This window comes from Grampus griseus (assembly GCF_964374135.1).
Source record: "Grampus griseus genome assembly, chromosome: 2".
Taxonomy (NCBI): Eukaryota; Metazoa; Chordata; class Mammalia; order Artiodactyla; family Delphinidae; genus Grampus; species Grampus griseus.
The window spans coordinates 74,731,358-74,755,263 of NC_139018.1; the positions used below are offsets into that span (position 1 = coordinate 74,731,358).

The 23,906-nt window shown below is 41.1% G+C and overlaps 1 long non-coding RNA gene across 1 annotated transcript in view; it reads left to right on the forward strand.

Moving 5' to 3' along the window:
* The window catches only part of LOC309818438, a 93,988-nt gene that overhangs the window by 65,959 nt on the left and 4,123 nt on the right, over nt 1-23,906 (forward strand). Inside the window, exon 2 of the long non-coding RNA XR_014296351.1 lies at nt 13,208-13,312. This is a non-coding gene — a long non-coding RNA (uncharacterized lncRNA). The remainder of the gene's footprint in view (nt 1-13,207; nt 13,313-23,906) is intronic.

Genomic DNA, 23,906 nt, shown 5'->3' on the forward strand with positions numbered 1-23,906 from the left:
GAGAAATCTGATTAAGATTAGACAAAGGCCAAAAAATACAAGTGAAATTGAATGGAAGTGTATTGTTGTAACCTTTGAAGTGTCTTCTTGTCACCTTTGAAGTGTCTTCTTGTCACTTTAAAAATTCTGAAGTACAGGACAGCCTTTACTTGGAAGTAAAATGTCCCAAATTGCAGAGGGGGTGGTGATTTGTGACCCTCTTACTTGCTTCGAGGTGATGAAAATGCTTTGGATCCGAACTTGCACTAGAGCATTAGCACCTATTGCTTTTGGCTTTGTTTTCTCACTGTTAAATCTGTTGTAATGAAGTCAACGTAAACTTTCTTATCAAGGTTTGCAGGACTGTTCTTTATGACTGGAAAAGTCACAGGGTTTCAGATGTTTTGAAATTTAGCAGCAGTAACTTTCCCTTCCCAAAGCGATTTGAAATGAACATCCGAGACAATGAACTACCTCTGACAAACTCAGCTTGTGCTTTGTTGTCATCTGTGATGATTTACATTCCCCTTTCCTTGGCTGTGAAATCGATGTCACAGCTGCACTAGGTACTGGGCAAATGATGTTCTTTTTATCTGCTTTAAATATGAAACTGCGTTCTTATCACTGTGGGTTGAAGGACATCTTTGTACCTGAACACTTTGATTTGAGGGTGATGTCAAACAGATTTTGACTCAGATAAATATTCAGTTGTGCCGGGAATTACAAATAGAATCTTGTGACCTTGTTTCAATTAGGAGAAACGTGGAATGAGTTAAGGAAAAATGTATTAAAATAACATTTTTGTTTTCTTTTTGCTATAAAATAATTTATGTTCCTCATAGGAAATTTTAGAAAATCCAAGCAAAAAGAGAAAAATAAAAATCACCTGCATTCTTACCACCTGGCTGCAATAATTATTCACATTTTAGAATAAGCATCTTGTGCACACCCACATTTACATACACCACAGATTTTCAAATGATGGATCGTGATGTACATGTTATTTAGCATTTGGATTTTTTTTTTAATTAAAAAACTTGATAGAGTGTGGGGATCTTTCCATGTCAGTAAATACATAAAATCAATTTAAATTATTTTAATCAGTTTCCTATTTGTCTCTCTGCATTTAGATTGTTTCCCATTCCCACAGTTACAAACATTATAAAGTATATCCTCGTACAGATATTTTAAAAATTTGTTTAAAAAATTATAGAAGTAGTACACATTAAAAAATTCAAATATTAGGCTTCCCTGGTGGCGCAATGGTTGAGAGTCCGCCTGCCGATGCAGGGGACACGGGTTTGTGCCCCGGTCCGGGAGGATCCCACATGCTGCGGAGCGGCTGGGCCCGTGAGCCATGGCCGCTGAGCCTGCGCGTCCAGAGCCTGTGCTCCGCAACGGGAGAGGCCACAACAGTGAGAGGCCCGCGTACCGCAAAAAAAAAAAAAAATCAGTTGAGTTTCTATATGCTAATAAAAAAGTATCAGAAAGAAAAATTAAGAAAACAATCCCATTTACAATTGCATCAAAGAGAGCAAAATACCTAGGTATAAATTTGACCAATGATGTGAAAGACCTGCACAATGAAAACTGTAAGACACTAATAAACTGAAGAAGAAACAGACAGAAAAAAATGCTGTTATCTGGCATTGGAAGAATACTGTTAAAACGTTCATTCAGCCAAAGTACTGTACACATCCAATTCAATCTCTAACACAATTAAAATAGCATTTCTCACAGAAACCAAACTAACAATCCTATCATGTGTGTGGAACCAAAAAGGACCCCAAATAGCCAAAGCGATCCTTAGAAAGGACAGCACAGCTGGAGTCAACTCACTCCATGACTCCAAACTATACTATGAAGCTACAGGAACTGAAACAGTGTGGAACTGGCACAAAAACAGGCACATGCACCAGAGCAATAGAACAGAGAACCCAGAAATAAACCCACACGTATGTGGCCAGTTAATTTATGACAAAGCTGCCAAGGACATACACTGGGGAAGTCCCCTTAATAAATGATGCCAAGGAAACTAGATCCCACACACCAAAGAAAGACAATGGCAACTGTCTACACTGCACACAACACTACCTGAAATCCACAGTATTCCACATGGAGCCCTTCCTCTGCTGGCTCCTCTGAAAATGGACCCCCCTCAGCAGTCAGCCACATACAAGAAGCTTCTCCCCACTTTCTCTTCACCTTTTAACTCTGGTGGTGCCTCCCAGCCAGTCCTGAAGACAGTGGGCTCCTGTCTGCATGGGTGAGGCCCAGTGTTGTCCAGAAACTGAAGCTCCAGTGTGTCCTGAGGAGACCCATCTCCCATCAGTGTGGACTCGGCCAGGCATTGTCCCAAAGCCAAAGCCCTGGCGAATCCCAGATCCAGTTCAACCAAAGTTGTGATGCTTATTGGCCTTACGGAGTCCACATGTTATTGAGACAGCGTAAGAAGATTACATTAGGAGCCACCATCTCTTGAATGCCATGGATGACCTGGCGTGCAGCCCCGAGGGTGGCGCTGCTGAGGCCATGGGCGGAGTGGGGGGCAGGGGTGGGGTCAGACATCTGGCTGCCCTCCTCTTTGGCTCCAGGACAGCTCACCGACTGCGGAGTTCCGGCCCTGTGGGGACCCGGGCTCCATTCCTGCTTCAGGTCAGTCCCCCTGTGCCAGGATGCTTTTAATAGGTAGTGATGACACAGCTGGCTATCCACCTGGAGGATGTAAACTTCCTCTGTGTAAACAAGGACTTTGTGGCTCTAGAGAGACAGTTTCCTCTGTCTTGGTTATTTTGATTTCATTTGAGACTGGTGGAAATGAAACACAATTTTATTTTCTTTTAGCTTTTTATTTTAACATAACTTTTGATTTATAGTCAAGTTGTAAGGAATTCCCATATATCCTTCACCCAGATTCCCCATATGTTAACAATGTACCACATTTACTTTATCTTTTTCTCTCCTGACATATTTCTCTTAACATAAGTTTAATAATTTCTTAATATTTATACTACTAATATTATATATTAATATATACAATACTAACAGTACATATAATCTAATACAACATAGTGAGCTTAGTACATTAAATAGCCTTTCATATTTCCTGTCCATATTTCTGTGGTCATCTTGAAAAAATTTTTAACATAACATAACAGACCATACTTTGCAACTTGCTGATGTTCCCCTAAGATTTCTAAAATCGAGATCCACATCCTGGCTCTCTCTCTCTTTTCCCCTTACAGTTTAGTTGAGTGAACCGGTCATTTGTCCTATAACATGCCCACAGTCTCTGCTTACTCTTTGCATCCTTGTGGTGCTGTGCAGCCCATTCCTCTGCCCCTCTGTATTCCCTGAAGACTGGTTGTTTGATGTAGAGTCTTGATCAGATTCAAGTTTGATTTTCTTGTCAAGAATATTTCGTACTGTTGTATTCTAATTCTTTCGTACTTTCTTTAGTAGCTGGGATACTTCCATAAGGAGAATATTCATCAACTATTTGGTTATGCTGTCTAGATTGTTTTTAACTTTTGCAGAAGGGAGTCAATGAATTATGGTACCTAGCTCAATAATTAAAAGTTGTTTGAGCTTTTTATGGCTTATGAAGAACCACATCCGAATACCAAGCAGGAGTTCATTGGCAGATGAGATTTACTGGAAGTGATTCACAAATATCATTAATAAACTATTATTATCTCCTTCACTTAGCTGTGCCTCATGACTTCACCTATTTAACTAAATCCAGTTCATGATTCTTGACATACTTTAAGGTATTCATTTAAAATGAGTAATGAAATAATTTAACAGTGAATCACCTTTACTTATGTATTTTTATATTGAATAGCAGGAAACCAACAGAGAAATTTGTCACTTTTGTTTGAGAACACAGTTAAATTTATTCTTATTTGACTCTTCCACCCTGGTTGATTAACCAGCTGTGTTTAATTTGAAAGCTTTTGAAATTAAGTTTATCAGCACAGGACAAGGCATTTTATAGTACAGCATCTGGATTTAAAAGTGTTTTAAGTCCAAGGAGATTATTTTTACGGCTTTTCATTAGAGCTGACTCTCTATAGCTGAAAACTACATTTCCAAGACTGCAGCATAACTAGTATTCTGGATGAAATCTAGATTTTGTACATGCAGAATACAGAATCTGGAGCTGTGTTATGTGGGGAGAGTGGCAGGGCATGAGATAACCGTGTTCCAATATGGTTCCCGGCAGACAGTGTCACTTTTCCTGCTCTAGCAGCTTCCTGCAGTAGAATTGGCAGTGCACCCCATCACAGCAGAGATAGTCTGGCTAAGCATTCCTGGAAGTCCTGCTTAGATCCTATTCTTCCATTCCTTCCAGTGACTTTGTAAACCACACACAAAAAAATCACTTTCTGTTTATACCAATTTGAATGATTTCTGTTATCTGCAACCTATTTCTCACTAATAATAAAGCTATTGATTTTTGTATATATATATTTTTTGATTTTTGTATATTATCTTTGTACTGAGCCATCTTACTCAATTTATTTATTGCCTGAGATAATTTTCTGGAAGTTTCCAGTTAAAAATTGTACAGTTGTCATCTCCTCTTTGCTAATTTCATCCTGATTTCTCTTGAATATTTGCACCATATATTGTAGGCAATAGTGAACATTTTGCGGTTTTTCTAACTTTAATGGAAAGCTTCTAGTCTTTCCCAGCTGAAAATAATTCTGACTTTGGAGATTACAGATATGTAATGTTATGAAGGTATTCATCTTTTCCCATTTTATTAAGAACTTTCTAAGCTAAAAAAAATTAAGAATGTAAGTTGGTTTTTATAAAAATTTTTTTTCAACATCCATGGAAGTGATTAAAAGATGTTTCTCTTTTTTTCTATTTGTATGATGAACTATATTTATAGATTTCCTAATATCAAATTGTCTTGCATTCCTTGAAAAATCCCACTTGGTTATGGTATCTTATTTTTTTTAATGCTTTACTGGATTCTTATTGTGCCTATTTTGTGATTTTTGCATTGATACTCATAAGTGAGTAGTTTTCCTTTTTTTGTACTAGTTTTGCTGTTTTCCTATTGCTATAATGCTTGCTTTATGATAATAATTAGAAAAATTTCCTTATTTTCTGTGCTTAGTTCTGTGAAATTATCTGCATATGGCGATTTTTGGCAGGGAGTACGTAGAGGGCAACTCTGACAACTTTATTCTATTCTACTTCTGTACATTTAGATTTCCCATCTTTTCTGGGGTCAGTTTTGATCCATTTCATACAAGTTTTCCAATGTATTTGGATATATGTGAGCAAAACCATATATATATATATTATGTCTTTATATATACATATATGTATATTTCTGCTGTATCTGGTTATTTCTTCCTTTCCTATTTGGTGTGTTTGTGCTTTCTCCTTTTAAAAAAAGTTAGGCTCACTAATAGTTAATCTGTTTAGTTGATTTTCAAAAATCAGTTCTTGTATTCGCTGTTTTTAGTTATAAAAATTTATTACTTTGTGCTTTTCTCTATATTAATTCCTTCCTCTTAATTTTTCTTCCTAATTTATTGTTTTGCATACTCAAGTCATTAATTTTTATTCTTTCTTGTTTATAAGCATTTTAGGCTATGAGTTTTCTCCTGAGCATTTATTTAGCTATATAATTCCATATGTGAGGTAATAATAATAATAGTGGTAAATAAATCAGCCTCTCATGAAAATAGTTTACAACTTTACATTAACACAGTCTTCTGAAAATAAACATTTTAAACACATATGGTTTCCTATAACAAATATTTTTAATTTCAATGTTACAAGACAACTATCCATGGAAGTATTTTTTTTTAATTAATTAATTAATTTTTGGCTGTGTTGGGTGTTTATTGCTATGCGCGGACTTTCTCTAGTTGCAGTGAGTGGGGGCTACCTTTTGTTGTGGTGCACGGGCTTCTCATTGCGGTGGCTTCTCTTGTTGCGGATCACGGGCTCTAGGCACGAGGGCTTCAGTAGTTGTGGCATGTGGGCTCAGTAGTTGTGGCTCTTGGGCTTTAGAACGTAGGCTCGGTAGTTGTGGCACATGGGCTTAGTTGCTTCGCGGCATGTGGGATCTTCCCGGACCAGGGCTTGAACCCATGTCCCCTGCATTGGCAGGTGGATTCTTAACCACTGTACCACCAGGGAAGTCCCCATGGAAGTATTTTTTAAAAACTCTTTCAATAATGTGGGAATGCTCCTTGGTCTTTTTAGTTGACTGATTCAGACAAATGCTCAATTCTGTAAGCACAAGATCCAGGAAAAAAAAATGTAGATTTCACTAAATTTTCGAGTAACTGATATGTAAATATTTTTACTGTCTTCTTATCTATCTAACAAGACTCAATGGTTGGTTTATGACTCTCTATTTTCTTTTTTTTTCACATCTTTATTGGAGTACAAATGCTTTACAATATTGTATTAGTTTCTGATGTATAACAAAGTGAATCAGCTATATGTATACATATATCCCCATATCCCCTCCCTCTTGAACCTCCCTCCCACCCTCCCTATCCCATCCCTCTACGTCATCACAAAGCACCGAGCTGATCTCACTGTGCTATGCAGCAGCTTCCCATTAGCCATCCATTTTACATTTGGTGGTGTATATACATTAATTCTACTCTCTCACTTCATCCCAGCTTCCCCTCCCCCTCTGTGCCCTCAAGTCCTTTCTCTATGTCTGCGTCTTTATTCCTGTGCTGACACTAGGTTCATCAGTACTGCTTTTTAAAATTCCATATATATGAGTTACATACAGTTTTTGTTTTTCTCTTTCTGACTTACTTCACTCTGTATGACAGATTCTAGGTCCATACACCTCACTGCAAATAACTCAGTTTCGTTCCTTTTTATGGCTGAGTAATATTCCATTGTATATATGTGCCACATCTTCTCTATCCATTCATCTATTGATGGACATTTAGGTTGCCTCCATGTCCTGGCTATTGTAAATGGTGCTGCAGTGAATATTGTGGTACATGTATCTTTTTGAATTATGGTTTTCTCAGGGTATATGCCCAGTAGTGGGATTGCTGGGTCTGGTCGTTCTATTTTTAGTTTTTTAAGGAACCTCCATACTGTCCTCCACAGTGGCTGTATCAATTTACATTCCCACCAACAGTGCAGGAGGGTTCCCTTTTCTCCACATCCTCTCCAGCATTTGTTGTTTGTAGATTTTTTGATGATGGCCATTCTGACCAGTGTGAGGTGATGCCTCATTGTGGTTTTGATTTGTATTTCTCTAATGATTAGTGATGTTGAGCATCTTTTCATGTATTTGTTGGCCATCTGTATGTCTTCTTTGGAGAAATGTCTATCTAGGTCTTCTTCCCATTTTTGGATTGGGTTGTTTGTTTTTTTGATATTGAGCTGCATGAGCTGCTTGTATATTTTGGAGATTAATCCTTTGTCAATTTCTTCATTTGCAAATATTTTCTCCCATTCTGAGGGTTGTCTTTTTGTCTTGTTTATGGTTTCCTTTGCTGTGCAAAAGCTTTGAAGTTTCAATTAGGTCCCATTTGTTATTTTTGTTTTTATTTCCCTTACTCTAGGAGGTGGGTCAAAAAGGACCTTTCTGTGACTTATGTCATAGAGTGTTCTGCCTATGTTTTCCTCTAAGAGTTTTATAGTGTCTAGCCTTACATTTAGGTTTTTAATCCATTTTGAGTTTATTTTTGTGTATGGTGTTAGGGTGTGTTCTAATTTCATTCTTTTACATGTAGCTGTCCATTTTTCTCAGCACCACTTATTGAAGAGGCTGTCTTTTCTCCATTGTATATTCTTGCCTCCTTTGTCAAAGATAAGTTGACCATATGTGCGTGGGTTTATCTCTGGGCTTTCTATCCTGTTCCATTGATCTATATTTCTCTTTTTGTGCCAGTACCATACTGTCTTGATTACTGTAGCTTTGTAGTATAGTCTGAAGTCAGGGAGCCTGATTCCTCCAGCTGTTTTTCTTTCTTAAGATTGCTTTGGCTATTTGGAGTCTTTTGTGTTTCCATACAAATTGTAAAATTTCTTGTTCTAGTTCTGTGAAAAATGCCATTGGTAATTTGATAGGGATTACATTGAACCTGTAGATTGCTTTGGGTAGTATAGTCATTTTCACAATATTGATTCTTCCAATCCAGGAGCATGGTTTATCTCTCCATCTGTTCATGTTACCTCTGATTTCTTTCATCAGTGTTTTATAGTTTTCTGAGTACAGGTCTTTTGCCTTCTTAGGTAGGTTTATTCCTAGGTATTTTATTCTTTTTGTTGTGATGGTAAATGGGATTGTTTCTTTAATTTCTCTTTCTGATCTTTCATCGTTAGTGTATAGGAATGCAAGAGATTTCTGTGCATTCGTTTTGTATCCTGCAACCTTACCAAATTCATTGATTAGTTCTAGCAGTTTTCTGGTGACATCTTTAGGATTTTCTATGTATAGAATCATGTCACTGGCAAACAGTGACTGTTTTACTTCTTCTTTTCCAATTTGTATTCCTTTTATTTCTTTTTCTTCTCTGATTGCTTTGGCTAGGACTTCCAATACTATGTGGAATAATAGTGGCAAGAGTGGATATCCTTGTCCTGTTCCTGATCTTAGAGGAAATGCCTTCAGTTTTTCACCATTGAGAATGATGTTTGCTGTGGGTTTGTCATATATGGCTTATTATGTTGAGATAGGTTCCATCTATGCCTACTTTCTGGAGAGTTTTTATCATAAATAGGTGTTGAATTTTGTCAAAAGCTTTTTCTGCATCTATTGAGATGATCATATTGTTTTTATTCTTTTTTCTTAAAGCCTCTTTATCAGTGTTCTCCCTTTCCTTCAAGGCAGTTTTTTACATTGTTAACTAAGGCTTATAGCTTTTGTCTTCTGTTATAATTTTTAACGAAGATCAAATTAGTGAATATCAAACATATATTTCTGATTTCAATGTTATTATTTTATGAATGAATTATTTTAATATTTCACCTTGAGTATAGTCATTAATTAGGTTTCTTGTGAATATTTGAAACTTTTACCTGTCTTTAGAAATGTCATCTATCCATAGAAGCCTAGATGCTCACTAAGAGTTAAAAATTTGCATCAGATGGTGGGTTTGGGGTGCTCATTGTACTATTTTTTTTATGCTTTCCTGTGTATTTGAACATTTTCATAATAAGCTGGAAAAAATCAGATCTATTTATATAATTATAATAGACATCTAAGAATGCTTCAGAAATGATCTAGAAGAGAGGGAGCTGGCCATTGGAAGGGACATAGTGGCTGTTTGAATTATAAGCAGACAGTTGTTACCCTCTGTTGTTTTTCCTCATGGAGAGTGGAAATGCTCTGGTGTGTGACAGGAAATATTTAGATTGGGTAGTAGAGGGAATGGCTTTCTGTAGGAGACCATGCAGCTGCTTCCCCTTGCTTGTCTTTAAGAGCTCCATAGATACTCTCTGTGTCACATTGTGGAGGTGAGGCGGCTATCCCTTTGGTTGGAGAGAGAAGACAGTTGAATCGTTTCTCAAACAGACCCAGGGGCAACTGCAACTCACATAACTGTATAGGGTTAGCCAGGACGGTGTCCAGTGCCCTGAAACAGCAAGAGTGTAGATCAGGTTCTGCCTACAGTAGGCCTGCTGAGCTCCACAGATTCCCTCTGTGGATTAGCCTCTGCCTTGTATCTCACCCAGAGCAGTTCCATCAGAACTCTGAGTACAAGCCAGGGAGGGGCCCTGGAGTTCACAGAGCCCAGCTCTTTACTCTTCTGGGAATGAAGAGTTCATACCAACCAGGCACTTAACAAAAGTATGGGATTTTCCAAGAGAAACAATCCTTATGACATTGGTCAGGCAAATTTCCCTGACAGTAAAAAGTCATTCACAGGACTTCCCTGGCGGTCCAGTGGTGAAGACTCCATGCTTCCACTGCAGGGGTCACGGTTTCGACCCTTGGTCGGGGAACTAAGATCCCGCATGCTGTGAGGCACAGCCAAAAAGAAAAGCAAAATGTCATTCACCCAAAAGATAGTTGGTGCCCACTATATCCAGAGCCATACTGAGACTATTTGGGCTACAGGATCGTTTCCAGAGTGCCATGTATTGTAACATCTAGGGGGACGGGTTCTGGATTCTGACCTGGTTTTAAATCCTGACTGTTCCATTAGCTAGCTATGTAACTTTGGAAGCAAGTGCCTGTTGGTCTCTGTGCCTCAGTCCCCTCCTCGGGGGAGTGGATTTCAGGATTACAGCACCTAGCTCATAGGGTCTCCTTGGAGGATTCGGGATAACATGTATGAAACACACGTAATAAATGTTCAGTAAATGTTCACTATTGTTATGTAGCCTGGTTGTGTTGCATCCTCTTTGACAAACCCCATGCTCTTCATTTTCCAACCACTCAGCTACCTTAAACAGACCCCAAGTTACCTCAGGGCTGAGAAGCAGCTACTCTTGGATTTTCCTGGTTACCCAGCTGGAGGGGGTTTCCAGGCTCTCAGGAGCTTCTTGCCTTTCTAGCTTCATCAAAACCATTACATTCTCAGCTGAGAGGACTCTGACCCTTGCTATTGGGTTCTGTGGGTGAGGGAGCAAGAGAACCACCCTGTGGCGATGGCCTTGGGATCTGTCCTCCTGTCCTTTCCTTTTGAGCTGTAGGTGTAACTGTGGGTGATGAGATTCATTTAGCTCCACCACGGGCACCCCAGGGGTCCTGCTGTATTAACCTTCATCTACATTCAGGAGTAGCATCCCTACCAAGGCCTTGGCGTAAGTCATTTTTGGGAGACTTTGTGACTCCATGTGCATCTAGTACCTAGATGTGTTTGGATGGTTTCCCGGTTTCTGTGGAATTTTGAAACTTGGAGACCCAAGTATTGATTCACTGAGGGAAACTTTCCCCTCTCTGGAGTGAAGTTGTGGAGCTTCTCTGGAGACTCATTACAACATTGTGCTAATAAGGCGCCAGCCACCTCAAATCCCTTGGCTGTTGATTGCTCTAACTTTGAAGCTGGAAGTTTGCCCTTTTATCCCCCAGTTGCAGAGCATAGCAACTTTGGGAAAGTTTAGTGAGTCTGGTTGAGGGAGTGAGGGAAGAATGGCAGGCAAGGCCCTTCCAAGGGCTGGAGTGGGGTTACGACCATGGGCATTGTGTGGCTGTGATGGGTGGGAGTGGTCCACGTCCAGGAGCTACAGGATGATTCCTCCTGTGTCCCTTTCCTAGGAGTCTGTGTCTGCCCCTCCACCTCTTCATCCACTGTGTCCACTGAGCTTGCCCACCCAGAGTGGCCTTCTCAAAACCTGGGCCCATCTCAAGGCATGGGCCTCCACACCTACAGCCTCTCTCTGCTCAATGTCACCTCTTTAGATGGACTTTTCCTGTCCATCATGTGTAAAACAGAGTCCCTTCTTATCCTTCCCTGTCCCCTTACTATGCTTATTTACTTTTATTCGTAACACTACCTGACATTTTATTTACATATTTATATTTGTCTGTCTTCCCTACTAGAAGGAAAACTCTATGAGGGCAGAGACTGGTGTGTTCATTGCTGTGTACTCTATACTTAGAACAGGCTTGGCACAGAAGAGGTGCTGAATAAGCATTTTTAAATGAAAACAAGAAAGCAAAACACCTCTTTCCCAGAGGAGTCTTTGCACAGAGGAGAGTAGCTGTGGGATCTGGGCAGAAGAGGAGCTGTGCATTTCTTGCAGCATTTTTCAGGGGTTTTGGGTGTGAGATGCAGGAGTACCTTTTGAGAAGGGGATGTGAGGCATGAGAAAACCAAGGGTGAATCATTTAGAACAATTCTCATCCTCTTGGGATGATTGGTCTCTCTCTGAGAATGATACCAGTTGACTCGAGATGTCTTCAGTACCTTTGATTACTCCACTGAGGTGAGCGTAATATGTTCTCATCCTTGGACCTCAGGAATGGGACCTAAAGTAATTTGAAGTATGGAGGATGAATACTCAAGAATATAGGCTTGCTTCCAGCCAGACAGGACCATTCCTTGTTTAAAGCACAGTTACCCTTGGTCTTCCTGCTTTTTCTCCTGCCATGTCTCCTAACAGGAGTGCTCTTCTGCTGCTCCCCCTTTCCAACTGCTACCTCCTCTTCTAGATCAGGTTCAGATTCTTCTTTTGTGAAGCCTTCCCAGCCATCATGGGGAAGAGCAACCTTTCCTTCCTCTAAACGCCTTTAAGTCTTACTGTTCATGCTTTCATGACATTTGGCCATAAATGATTTGGGGGCAACTCAAGTACTAACTAACTAACTAACTAACCAACTAACTAACTCTGAAGTCTTTGGCTTCTCTAGTCTCCAAAGGTCATCCTTCCCTTCAGTGTTTAAAATCACAAAAGTCCAAGCTCGGATCCTGATCCACCACTAAAAGTTCAGCTGTAGACTGGTTCCCCACCCATGTAATTCCCAGAGGATACTTACATTTTCTGCCTAGCCCTGCTGGTTCTGGAGTTCTGCGGGACCTCTGGCCATCTTGTGACCAGCTTCTCCAACTGCTACTGCTTTCCCCATACCTCCTCACCCCAAGTACAGACGAAGACCCCTGTATTATCTGTCCAAGCACATCACAGACCAGCACGTACTGAAGCTTTGGGATAATAGGAAGGACTTCTAGTATAGGAAAGAGGGAGGAAAACCCCATAAAACGAGATACAGGAAATTATTATTCTTGGAGTCCACCAGCCATATATACCTAGACAGGGTTTTTGGTTTTTTTTTCTTTTACACTTTCCTCATCCCTCATTCTGCTGCCACATGGCCACAAAACCTACCTTCTGCCATGTAGTACCCTTGCCTATATCTCTCTCTGCTCCTTTCATCCCTGGGTGCAGGACCCTGATCTTTGAGACCCAGCAAGAAGGGAAAACCCCATTTTAGCCCCAGGCTCACTTCTCAGGACACATCTTTTTCTGCAGAGACGGATCTCACTCCATAATGCAAGCCATTTCAATGTCATGAAAGAGAGCAGTGTACCTCTCTCTGTCTTAACCATTGAAGACACTATTTTGGCTTTGCTGCCATAAAGCCATTGGAATGTTTTACCAAACAAACATAGTCTGTTCCCCAAATTGAATCTGAAAATTGCTGATAAGTTTAAAATAACTTATTCTGGCTTTTAGACATTACATTTTCAAAAATTGGGGGGTTCAATCTCATTAGAACACTTCATCACACATATTTTTTTCTTTAAATGTGTTTTCTATCTTACAGAAATTGGCAGAATGGTAAAGCATCTAGGAGGAGATTGGTGATGCCGTCTAAGGGAAGACCAGGGGAGTCTGTCCCTCCCTTCTTAAGCTCCGAGAGTGTCTGGAGGTGGGTGTGTTGTGTTTCAAGAGAGTCACACTAACAAAAATGTACTTAGGAGTGATGAGCATTTCAGAATGACATTTGGTTAATTTGCATGAGAGATAGGACTGCTAACCAGAAATGCTCTGCCCAGTCTATTCCCTCCCTCTGCCCTATTCCTCCCAGTCAGAACCACTCCCTGAGATCTCACTGACCCTTTGTAAAAGAAAAGTGTGTTCTTCCATCTCAGTCAGTGGATGTCTAGCATGGAGAAGTCTTGGGAAGCAAGCAGTACCTCAGAAAGAGTTAAAAATTCCTCCCTAGTCATTCTGCCTGTCAGGGAGTAGGCAGGGGCCTGCTCACTGGATGAGCCCAGAGTCATCCAAAAGAGCAGGGGCGGCCGGCCACTCCCTGGGTAAACTCATCCTTCCTGGGACAGAGCCCCTGGGAACTGAGATAATGGCAATCATGAGGTGTGCTCCCCTCCTCCACCGCTAGGGGTCTGCCATGAGCTGGCGAGGAAGGCAAGTCATGGACACAGTAAAAGGTGAGAGACACCGGGAGGTGCTCTAAGTGGTTGATTACTTACAAAGAACCTAGAAATGAGGGAAATGGATGGTTCCAATCAGTGGTTCTTAACGTTTTTGAGTCACAAAGTCATATGAGAATTTGACTCTTCCCATCCTCACCCTAATCTACATAGACACACCATTTCACATATATTTCAAGGGTTTTCCCAGAATACCCTGGAGTTCATCTGTGGACCTTCTGCTCAAAACCGTAAACCCCTGGAGGGCAAGGACTGGGCTTGTTCGCTGATGTGTGTCCAGTGCCTACCTGAAGTGTCCAAGATGAAGGAAGTGTCAGTAAATGTTGAGAGCTAAAAGGCAAAAGCAAACCTGCGCTTGCCTAGCAGAAGCCAGGCCAGGGTGTGCAAACACCAGTGGCATCAGTGCCATGAGGGGCTTTGATGGTGACATCCCTGTCACTATTCTTCTTGACATTTAAAGCCAGGGCTGCTGAACTGTGAACTCTTCACTCTTCTGACCCTCTGGTCCTGACCTAGCGTGGTGACCTGAGACATGTACGGTCAATGATGGTCTGGGGAAGAGATAAGTGACATTTTGAGGATTCTCACACTGCTACCTGGTTTTTGCAATGGCTTTGATATCAGTTTATTCTAAAGGCTTCTTTGAAGTCATCATTCAGCTGCATTTACTGAGCATCTCAGGGTCTACTGTGTTTCAGGAGGGTGCTTGATAAATGCTGAGGACTGAATCACCATAACAGCTGGTCTGGGTCACTTCAAAGTCCTCTGCTACTGCCAGCGAGGGAACAAGAGGAGCCACTGTAACCACTACCACTTTCAGAAACTCCTACATCACTGGTCTGCTATGAGCCATGCTGAACACAGTCAAGTTGCTCATAGAACCTACTCCTAGGCCAGTTAAGTTCAGAAAGGGATGGGGCTCCATAGTAAAGAGAACTGAGCCCCAAAATATCAGAAGCTTTAATGAAAAAGGTCTATCAATTCAGAAGCCCCAAAACTCACAGATTCTTCCAAAGAACTGCCAGAATGGAAGACACACAGTGCACCAAAGATTTGGTGCTGAGCATAGCCCACCAGTTCATACACTTTCTTCCCTGTGTTAAGCTCCCTGTTAGGGATTCCATAGTCCTTTCCTGAAACTTATCCTCAGGCTGGGGCCACTGTCAGATCTATTTTTATGTCCTTAAATCTACAAGAAGATTAGAGTTTCAGTCCCTTTGAACCGCTGGGAGAGTCCTCACTTTATATGCAAATTGGTATATGCTAATAGATATGAGGGGGCACTTCTTAGCTCTGCTGCAGCATTCAAGGCACTAATTAACATAAGTGGATGCTCTGGGGTGTGACCTTAGGAAGCATGTCAATGGTGCCAGGTGGAGGATGGATGTTATCTGCTCTTCCCAGATGTACTGGAACCCCAACTCGTGCCCAGCCAAGATATGCTGCTGGTCTAGCTTAGTAACAGACATTTTGCCTTATTTCTGTAAATGACTAATGACTTTCTCTTCATTCTTGTTCTTCATAACCTCTCCATATATTTGGCACTGTTGACGCTTCTGCCATCTTGGATTTCTCCTCCCCTGCTTCTTAACCCTGCACGGTTCTGTTTCTGTTGGTTTGCTTTCTGACTATTCCTCTTGTTCCCCATGGTGATTTAACCAAGGGCTTTCCCCGAAGCTTCATCCTTTTTTCCTTCTCTACATAAACTTCTCCAGCGTGTACGGTTTCGTATCCACTTGCTTGCTTGCTCACTCACTCACTGAGCCTCTCTCACGTCCCTTATGTGGTACTAGGCTTAGAGAACACCAAGATGAATAAAATCTAGTTTCTGCCTTCAGGGAGTCATATAATTGATAAGTGGTAACTTGACCCAGTGCCTGGCTCCTTCTACTCACATTCCAGTGCTCATTGCCCTCTGTCTCAAGACTGTAAGTTATTTATGCATGCTCAGTCTTAATCTCACATGACTCCTTTGCCTGTAACTCCAGCTTTCATTGATTTTCTTCTCCAACAAACTGCTCTAGTCAGGAGAGCTGTTTGTTTGTTTTTTTAATTGAAGTATATTTGATTTACAATGTTGTGTTAATTTCTGCTGTACAGCAAAGTGATTCAGTTATAGACATTATTTTTTATATTCCTTTCCATTATGGTTTATCACAGGATGTTGAATATAGTTCCCTGTGCTATACAGTAAGACCTTGTTGTTTATCCATTTTTTAAAATGTATGTATCTATTTATTTATCTATCTATTTATTTTTTGTGGCTGTATCGGGTCTTAGTTGGGCATGTGGGATCTTTTGTTGTGGCGTGACGGCTTTTCATTGTGGCATGCGGGCTTCTCTCTAGTTGTGGCACTCGGGCTCCAGAGCATGTGGGCTCTGTAGTTGGGGTGCCCAGGCTTAGTTGCCCCGCAGCACGTGGGATCTTAGTTCCCCAACCAGGGCTCGAACCCACGTCCCCTGTATTGGAAGGCAGATTCTGAACCACTGGACCCCCAGGGAAGTCCCTCCATTTTATAGATACTAGTTTGCACCTGTTAACCCCAAACTCCCAATCCATCCGACCCCCACCCCACCTCCCCCTTGGCAACCACAGATCTGTTCTCTATGTCTGTGAGTCTGTTTCTGTTTCATAGATAAGTTCATTTGTGTCATATTTTAGATTCTATATATAAGTGATGTCATATGGTATTTGTCTTTCTCTTTCTGACTTACTTCACTTAGTATCATAATATTAGGTCCGATCATGTTGCTACAAATGGCATTATTTTGTTCTTTTTTATGGCTGAGTAGTATTCCATTGTATATCTTTTTTATCCATTTATCTGTCGATGGACATTTAGGTTGATTCCATGTCTTGGCTATTGTGAATAGTGCTGCTATGAACGTAGGGGTGCATGTATTTATTTATTTATTTATTTGGCTGTGCTGGGTCTCAGTTGCGGCACGCGGATCTTCATTGTGTTTTGTGGGATCTTTAGTTGTGGCATGCGGGATATTTAGTTGCAACATTTGAACTGTTAGTTGCGGCATGTGGGATCTAGTTCCCTGACCAGGGGTTGAACCCAGGCCCCCTGCATTGGGAGCATGGAGTCTTAGCCACTGGACCACCAGGGAAGTCCCGCATGTACCTTTTAAAATTACAGTTTTGTCTGGATATCTACCCAGGAGTGGGATTGCTGGATCATATGGCAACTCTATTTTTAGTTTTCTGAGGAACCTCCATACTGTTTTCCATAGTAGCTGCACCAACTTACATTCTCACCAGTGGTGTATGAGGGTTCCCTTTTAGGAGAGCTGGGTTTTATTCCTTCAACAGTTTTATTACCTTGGGTAACTCATTTGACCTGTATTGGATTTAATATCTCTATCTGCGGAATGAGAAGGTTGTAGCACCGGGATTCTTTCATCTCCAAAATTCTATGATCATTTACAATTGGAGAGAGGTAGTGGCTAATACAAAACAGCAATTATATAGTGAAGCTAATGCTTTTTATAAAAAACTTATGAGCAGCATCCTCATGGGGATTGCTAGCACATCATAAAATTGTTTGCTGGGTCTGGAAAATATTTGTCCTTGTCACTTATTATAATTAGCCAGTCGCCAGAGCTATTAACATGTTCAGGTAAGAGGAAGGCAGGCATGGGAGTGGCTGAAGTTAAAGCAGGATTAGGTGGCAGCCTTAAACTTTCTGGAAGGATTGTCCTCATATAGGTACTGTTCTGAGATCATTGATCTTTATAGTAAGTTTGTGCCTTTATCCGTAAATTTATACGTTATTCATGTTAAATAAATTTCTATAGAGTAAGAGTTCTGCTTCAGATCTTAAAAAAAACTTCCTGATTAGAAAAATGATATCATTTCCTTAGTCATTGATACTTTGAATTAAAAAAAACAGATCCATTCAAGCTAGTTGACTAAAGGGGTATGTGTACATATGTGAAAGGATGAACTATTAAATGGCAATGAAAATGGATCACACGCAGCACAGTTGAACCTCCCAAATGTAAGATTGAGCAAAAGATGCCAGATACAAAACAACACATACTATATGGATCCATTTATATGAATTTCAAAAACAGGCAAAACTAACCCATGATGTTAGAAATCAGGATAAAGGTTACCTTTGGGATGGAGGAAAGGAGTTAGAGAGGGACTTCTGGGGCGCTATCTCATGACCTAAGTGGTGGTTACACTGGTGTGTTCACTTTATGATAATTCATTGAGCTTGTGAGTTGTGTGCTTGTCTGTGTATGTGTTATATTTAAATTTAAAAAGTTAGGACTTCCTTGGTGGCACAGTGGTTAAGAGTCCGCCTGCCGATGCAGGGGACATGAGTTTGATCCCTGGTCCGGAAAGGTCCCAAATGCTGCAGAGCAACTAAGCCCGTGCACCACAGCTACTGAGCCTGCGCTCTAGATCCCGCGAGCCACAACTACTGAGCCCACGTGCTGCAGCTACTGAAGCACACGCCCCTAGAGCTTGTGCTCCGCAACAAGAGAAGCCACTGCAGTGAGAAGCCTGCGCACCGCAACAAAGAGTAGCCCGCTTGCTGCAACTAGAGAAAGGCCACGTGCAGCAACAAAGACCCAATGCAGCAAAAAATAAATAAAATTAAAAAAAAAAAGCAGAAACAAGTTCCTACAAATTTCCAAGTTCCCACTGGGAACCTTTAGCCGAGTACTTCCATTCTCAGCCCACAGAAGTCACTTCCTTCTTCTAGGCCTCCTCATCCTTTGTGTGGTTGGTACACTTGTCTGCCTGTCTTCCCCAAGAGACAGCAAATGCCAGTGAGGGCAGAAAACTAGGTATTGTTAATTTTGGGTCCCCTACCCTCTTTCTCCTAGGAACCTACATTAGTGTGACAAAACAAAATTATTTTTAAGGCAGGACAAGAAAATTTTAACCATCACCATTTTCTCTGCCATTTGACCCACTCCTCCCTCCTCTTTAGTGTGCATTGTGCATCTGCATTATACATTAACTAGATCCCCTTAGAAGACACAGGAATGATGCCGAAAACTCAGCTTCTCTGTACACCAGTGCCAAATTGAATTGAAACTGGAGGGAAGGAGGCAGGGCACAACCTTTGTAAGAATGACATAGCCCGAGGACATGACATAAACTGAGTAGAACCAAATGGATCCAAGATGGCGGACAAGTCAACTTTTTCCACTAGACGTTGAGCCTCAGTATCAGCAAGCTCACATCAGCAAGCTAAATGACACACCCACAGGCATCATGACAGTTCCAAGACCGACCATAGGATCAAAAAGTGGGCGGTGGGCTTCCCTGGTGGCGCAGTGGTTGAGAATCTGCCTGCCAATGCAGGGGACATGGGTTCGAGCCCTGGTCTGGGAATATCCCACATGCCGCGGAGCAACTAGCCCCGTGAGCCACAACTACTGAGCCTGCGCGTCTGGAGCCTGTGCTCCGCAACAGGAGAGGCAGCGACAGTGAGAGGCCCGTGCACCGCGATGAAGAGTGGACCCCGCTCGCCACAACTAGAGAAAGACTTCGCACAGAAATGAAGACCCAACACAGCCATAAATAAAATTTTTTAAAAAAGCAAAATTCCTTAAAAAAAAAAAAAATTGGGCGGTGGCCCAATTCCTCAAAATCCCTGCCCCTTCCTAAAATAGCTGGAATACTCCTCCCACTCATTAGCCTATGAAATTACCCACCCCTATAAAAACTGACAACCCCATACCTGGTGCCTTTCTCACCTTCTGAGGTGGCCCACACTCTGTCTGTGGAGTGTGTTTCTGTCTAAATAAATCCACTTCTTACCTATCACTTTGTCTCTCACTGAATTCTTTCTGCGATGAGACGTCAAGAACCTGAGCTTCATTAAGTCCTGAAACCAGGTGTGTGATGTCAGTTGGAAGACTGTGGGTTTTGGCCGGGTTTGAGTCCCGGCCGAGTGGGTTCCAGTCCCAATTTGAGGTGCACAGTTTCAATTCCACTTCAAAGACATGGTTCCCAGTTCCTTAAGAAAGACTTGCTGGGTCAGAAAGCTGGCCAGAGTCTGATTTAAATTTTCAAGGCTAAAGATGCATATATTGATACCTTTAATATTTATATACCTATACATACTTTAATATTTATATACATTTCAAAGAACAAACGTAGAAGTCACAAGTTTTCTAAAGTAGATGTCTAAGAAAAGGGAGAGGAGAGACAGCTCTTCCCTTTTAAGCCTCGTTGACGAAAAATTAATCAGTCGATCTAAGAAAGAAATGGAAAATTTTATTGGAGCCAAATTTGAAGATTATAACTTGGGAAGAGCATCTCAGAAAGCTGTGAGAACTGTTCTCCCCATTAGAAGTCAAGGCACAGTTATATAATTTTTTTGAGACAGAAGACTGCACATCAAATAATGTATTATTGACAGTTTACATGATCCAGATCTAAACGTCATCGTGGTGGGTAATGTGACCCCTTACAAGATCAAGAAGTCATGCTATCTTTGTAGGAGTTGTCGTGTTGATGCTGGGAGAATGTTGCTTTTTATGGTTAAGCAGGTATTCCTGCCAATGGGGAAGGTCTGGTGTTGCATAATGCAGACACACAGTGCACAGTGGGGGAAGAGAGGAAGCCAAAGGGCAGAGAAGAATTTTTTATGTTTAAATTTTTTGTCTTGCCATAAAATATGAATTTTATTTCACAGCCTCTTACTTTACTTGTATTTGCCCTTATACAGCCCACTGGGAGCCCATTCCTGCAATGCTTTTTGCTTCTACAAGCTTTTTCAGCTACAGGTAAATGTCTGTGCTGGACCAGGTACAAATCAAAGTGAGCACACCTGACTCCTGTCTGATGGAGCTCACCCACACAACTGACAGATGAACATAAATCAAAGTGAGGATTACCTTTGGCAGGAGAGATTTTTTTGTTTCTATTCCTTAATTTTGAACTATGAAAATACACAGTAATTGTAAAATTTCCGCCAGTACAGAAGTGTATAAAATAAACCATGAGAGTTTTACCAGCCAGTTCTACTCTCCAGCAGCAAACGTTGTTAATTAAGTAATTTATGCTTATAGAACATACACATACTTATTCATACACACTTAACTTTTATTGTACAAAAATGGGATGGTGTTATATGAATTGTATGCAATTTGATATTTTAAAATATCATTCCTTGCCAATACCTATAAAACTATATAAGATATTTTTAGGTGTCACTTTTATAAACAATGGGTACTGAGATTTCTAGTATTTTGTCAATGGTGCTAAAAGTTATTGGCATAAATTCCTACTCTTAGTACTCATGACTTATAGCGTTTGTCATTTTAAATTTCAGTAGATTATTTTGGTAGAGTCTACCAAATTGTCTACAAAATTTGTGGTAACAATTTCCTCACCCACAAACATTGTACGAAAATGTCCATCTTCCTCACCATTGGCATCACGAGATATTGTCAGTCTTAAAAATTTTTTTGTCCTTCTGCATGTAAAAAATTTACAAGTTCCTTTCCTATTCTGGTCTTCTCTAATGCAGCACGTCCCAGACTTTAGGATTTTATTAAAATTAATCAATGATAGGGGAAAATCCCTCGAAATTGATGTGTTTGGCAAGCAAGAAATGACATTCCCTTCCACCCCAATCTTAGAATGTCAATATCTTTTCATTAAAGAACATAGCTTAATCTTGGTAGGGTTAGGGCTTCCCTGGTGGCGCAGTGGTTAAGAATCTGCTTGCCAATGCAGAGGACATAGGTTTGAGCCCTGGTCTGGGAAGATCCCACATGCCATGGAGCAACTAAGCCCGTGCACCACAACTACTGAGCCTGCACTCTAGAGCCCACGAGCCACAACTACTGAAGCCCATGCGCCTAGAGCCTGTGCTCCGCAACAAGAGAAGCCACTGCAATGAGAAGCCCGCGCACTGCAACGAAGAGTAGCCCCCGCTCTCCACAACTAGAGAAAGCCCGTGCACAGCAACAAAGACCCAATGCAACCAAAAAAAAAAAAAAAAAAAAAAAATCTTGGTAGGGTTATAAAGGACATAATTTCAGAATTTAAAAATATTGAAAAAAAATTATTTCATCGTAGACCAGAAACCCTTTGTCATGGACCAGCTTTAGTCTGCAGACCCGTGTAGGAAACCACTGATGTAATACATGTTTAAGCAGCTTTATTTGGACACTTTTTTCTTTCCTTGAAAATTTTGGGAAGTACATAATGTCCATTTTTTTAGTTACCTTATAATTTATCAGAGGTCCATAAATCTTTTGTCTTAAGTCACAAGCCCTCCTCCAAACTCTGTCCTTGACACTACATCAGTTGTCAGGTGTCAGCCTTGTGCTCTTTCTTTTCCAAAGTCAGACACTTTGCACTGAGGAGATGAAAATATTGTCTGCAACCACACGTCCTTCAGAGTCCTCTTTGTCCCAGGTTTCTTCTGGTTGTATAATTTGTTCTCACATGTATCAACTAAAGGTTGCCTATAACAAACTCTGCATCAGGCCTCAGAACACACTGGAGGAAGGAGCATCATTAGCAAGGTCAGGTCTGCAGAGGGCTCCTCCTACCCCATTAAGAGTCACCAACCAGGAGAATGTGGTCTTGTCTTCCTGGGTTGGGGGAAGCCTCTGTGCATCTGTTGGCATCAATGAATCCTTAGTATTCTGTCTAGGAATTCATTATTCTCACAGGTGCCAAGCTGAGATTGTCTTTCCTCCTCAACCCTAGTGAAGAGTGATGTTTAGTAGGATAAAGGCAAAGGCTTTTCTAGTATAATAATGCTGAGCTTATGCTATGAAAAACAGTCAACATGAGCAAGTGAAGAAATGGTTCATCTTGAGCTATTTCACCTGGATGGGGTTGGCACGGACCCTCAAAATCTCAAGCATCTCACTTGCTTTCTCCAGATAGACCAGGACCCTGGGAGAGGGGGTGGAGATCAGAGAAGAAGGACCCTCCAGACCCCATCTAAGAAGGACTTGGTGTGAACTGACAGGTCACATGATGAGAAAAGTGATGTTTTGCACCATTCATTGGACACTTATCAGCCAATAGGATTATTTTCTATCTGCTCACAAACTGTACCTGCAGCTGTGAGATTTCAGCATGACATGCCAGAGTGGACAGAGGTATTCATCAAGATTTCACCACCCTTTTGGCAATGAAACCAGACTGCATTTTTAGCACACGTATTTCAGTGTCTATCTCCCAAAGACGAAGCTATATTTAGCACATTTCCTGCTAGCCACTGAACAGTGCAGGACCTTCTGGGTCTGGAGTTAGTCACAGCCCTTTATGTCTATCTGTGGAATCCCTCCTTGTAAACTGCTAGGGCTTTGAGGAGCCCGAGTTTATAGCATGAACTCTTACCATAAATCCTTAGAACCCACCAGGAAAGGTGCTGATTGGGTAGTATGTTCATAGTGACTTCTTAGTCCCAGCCCTGGGAACATTAGGAATGCCCCAGTCAGATGGAGTGTGTGTGTGTGTGTGTGTGTGTGTGTGTGTGCACATGCTTGCATGCATCCATGTGTTTGGGCATGGTAGTGTAAATGGGGCACTCTGGGTGACCTTCTTCAGACTTTTAAAAAAAAATTTTATTGGAGTATAGTTGATTTACAATGTTGTGTTAGTTTCTGCTGTACAGCAATGTGACTCAGTTATACATATACATATATCCACTCTTCTTTAGATTCTTTTCCCATATAGGTCATTACGGAGTACTGAGTAGAGTTCCCTGTGCTATACAGTAGGTCCTTATTATCTATTTTATATATAGTAGTGTGTATATGTCAATCCCAATCTCCCAATTTATCCCTCTTCCTTTCCCCCCGGTAACCGTAAGTTTGTTCTCTACATCTGTAACTCTATTCCTGTTTTGTAAATAACTTCATTTGTACCCTTAGACTCTTCTTGTACCTACTCCTGAGGAATGTGTTTGCATTGCGTTGGGTTTGGGAAAATCAGATCAGCATGTTATACAGCCTCCCAAAGAGAGGAGCGAACAGGAGATGAACTTTCAGGGCCATAGGCCCTACTTTTCCACATGGATCTTCTGGGTCAGGGTCAGAGACACAGGGTCCCTTAGACCAGTACCT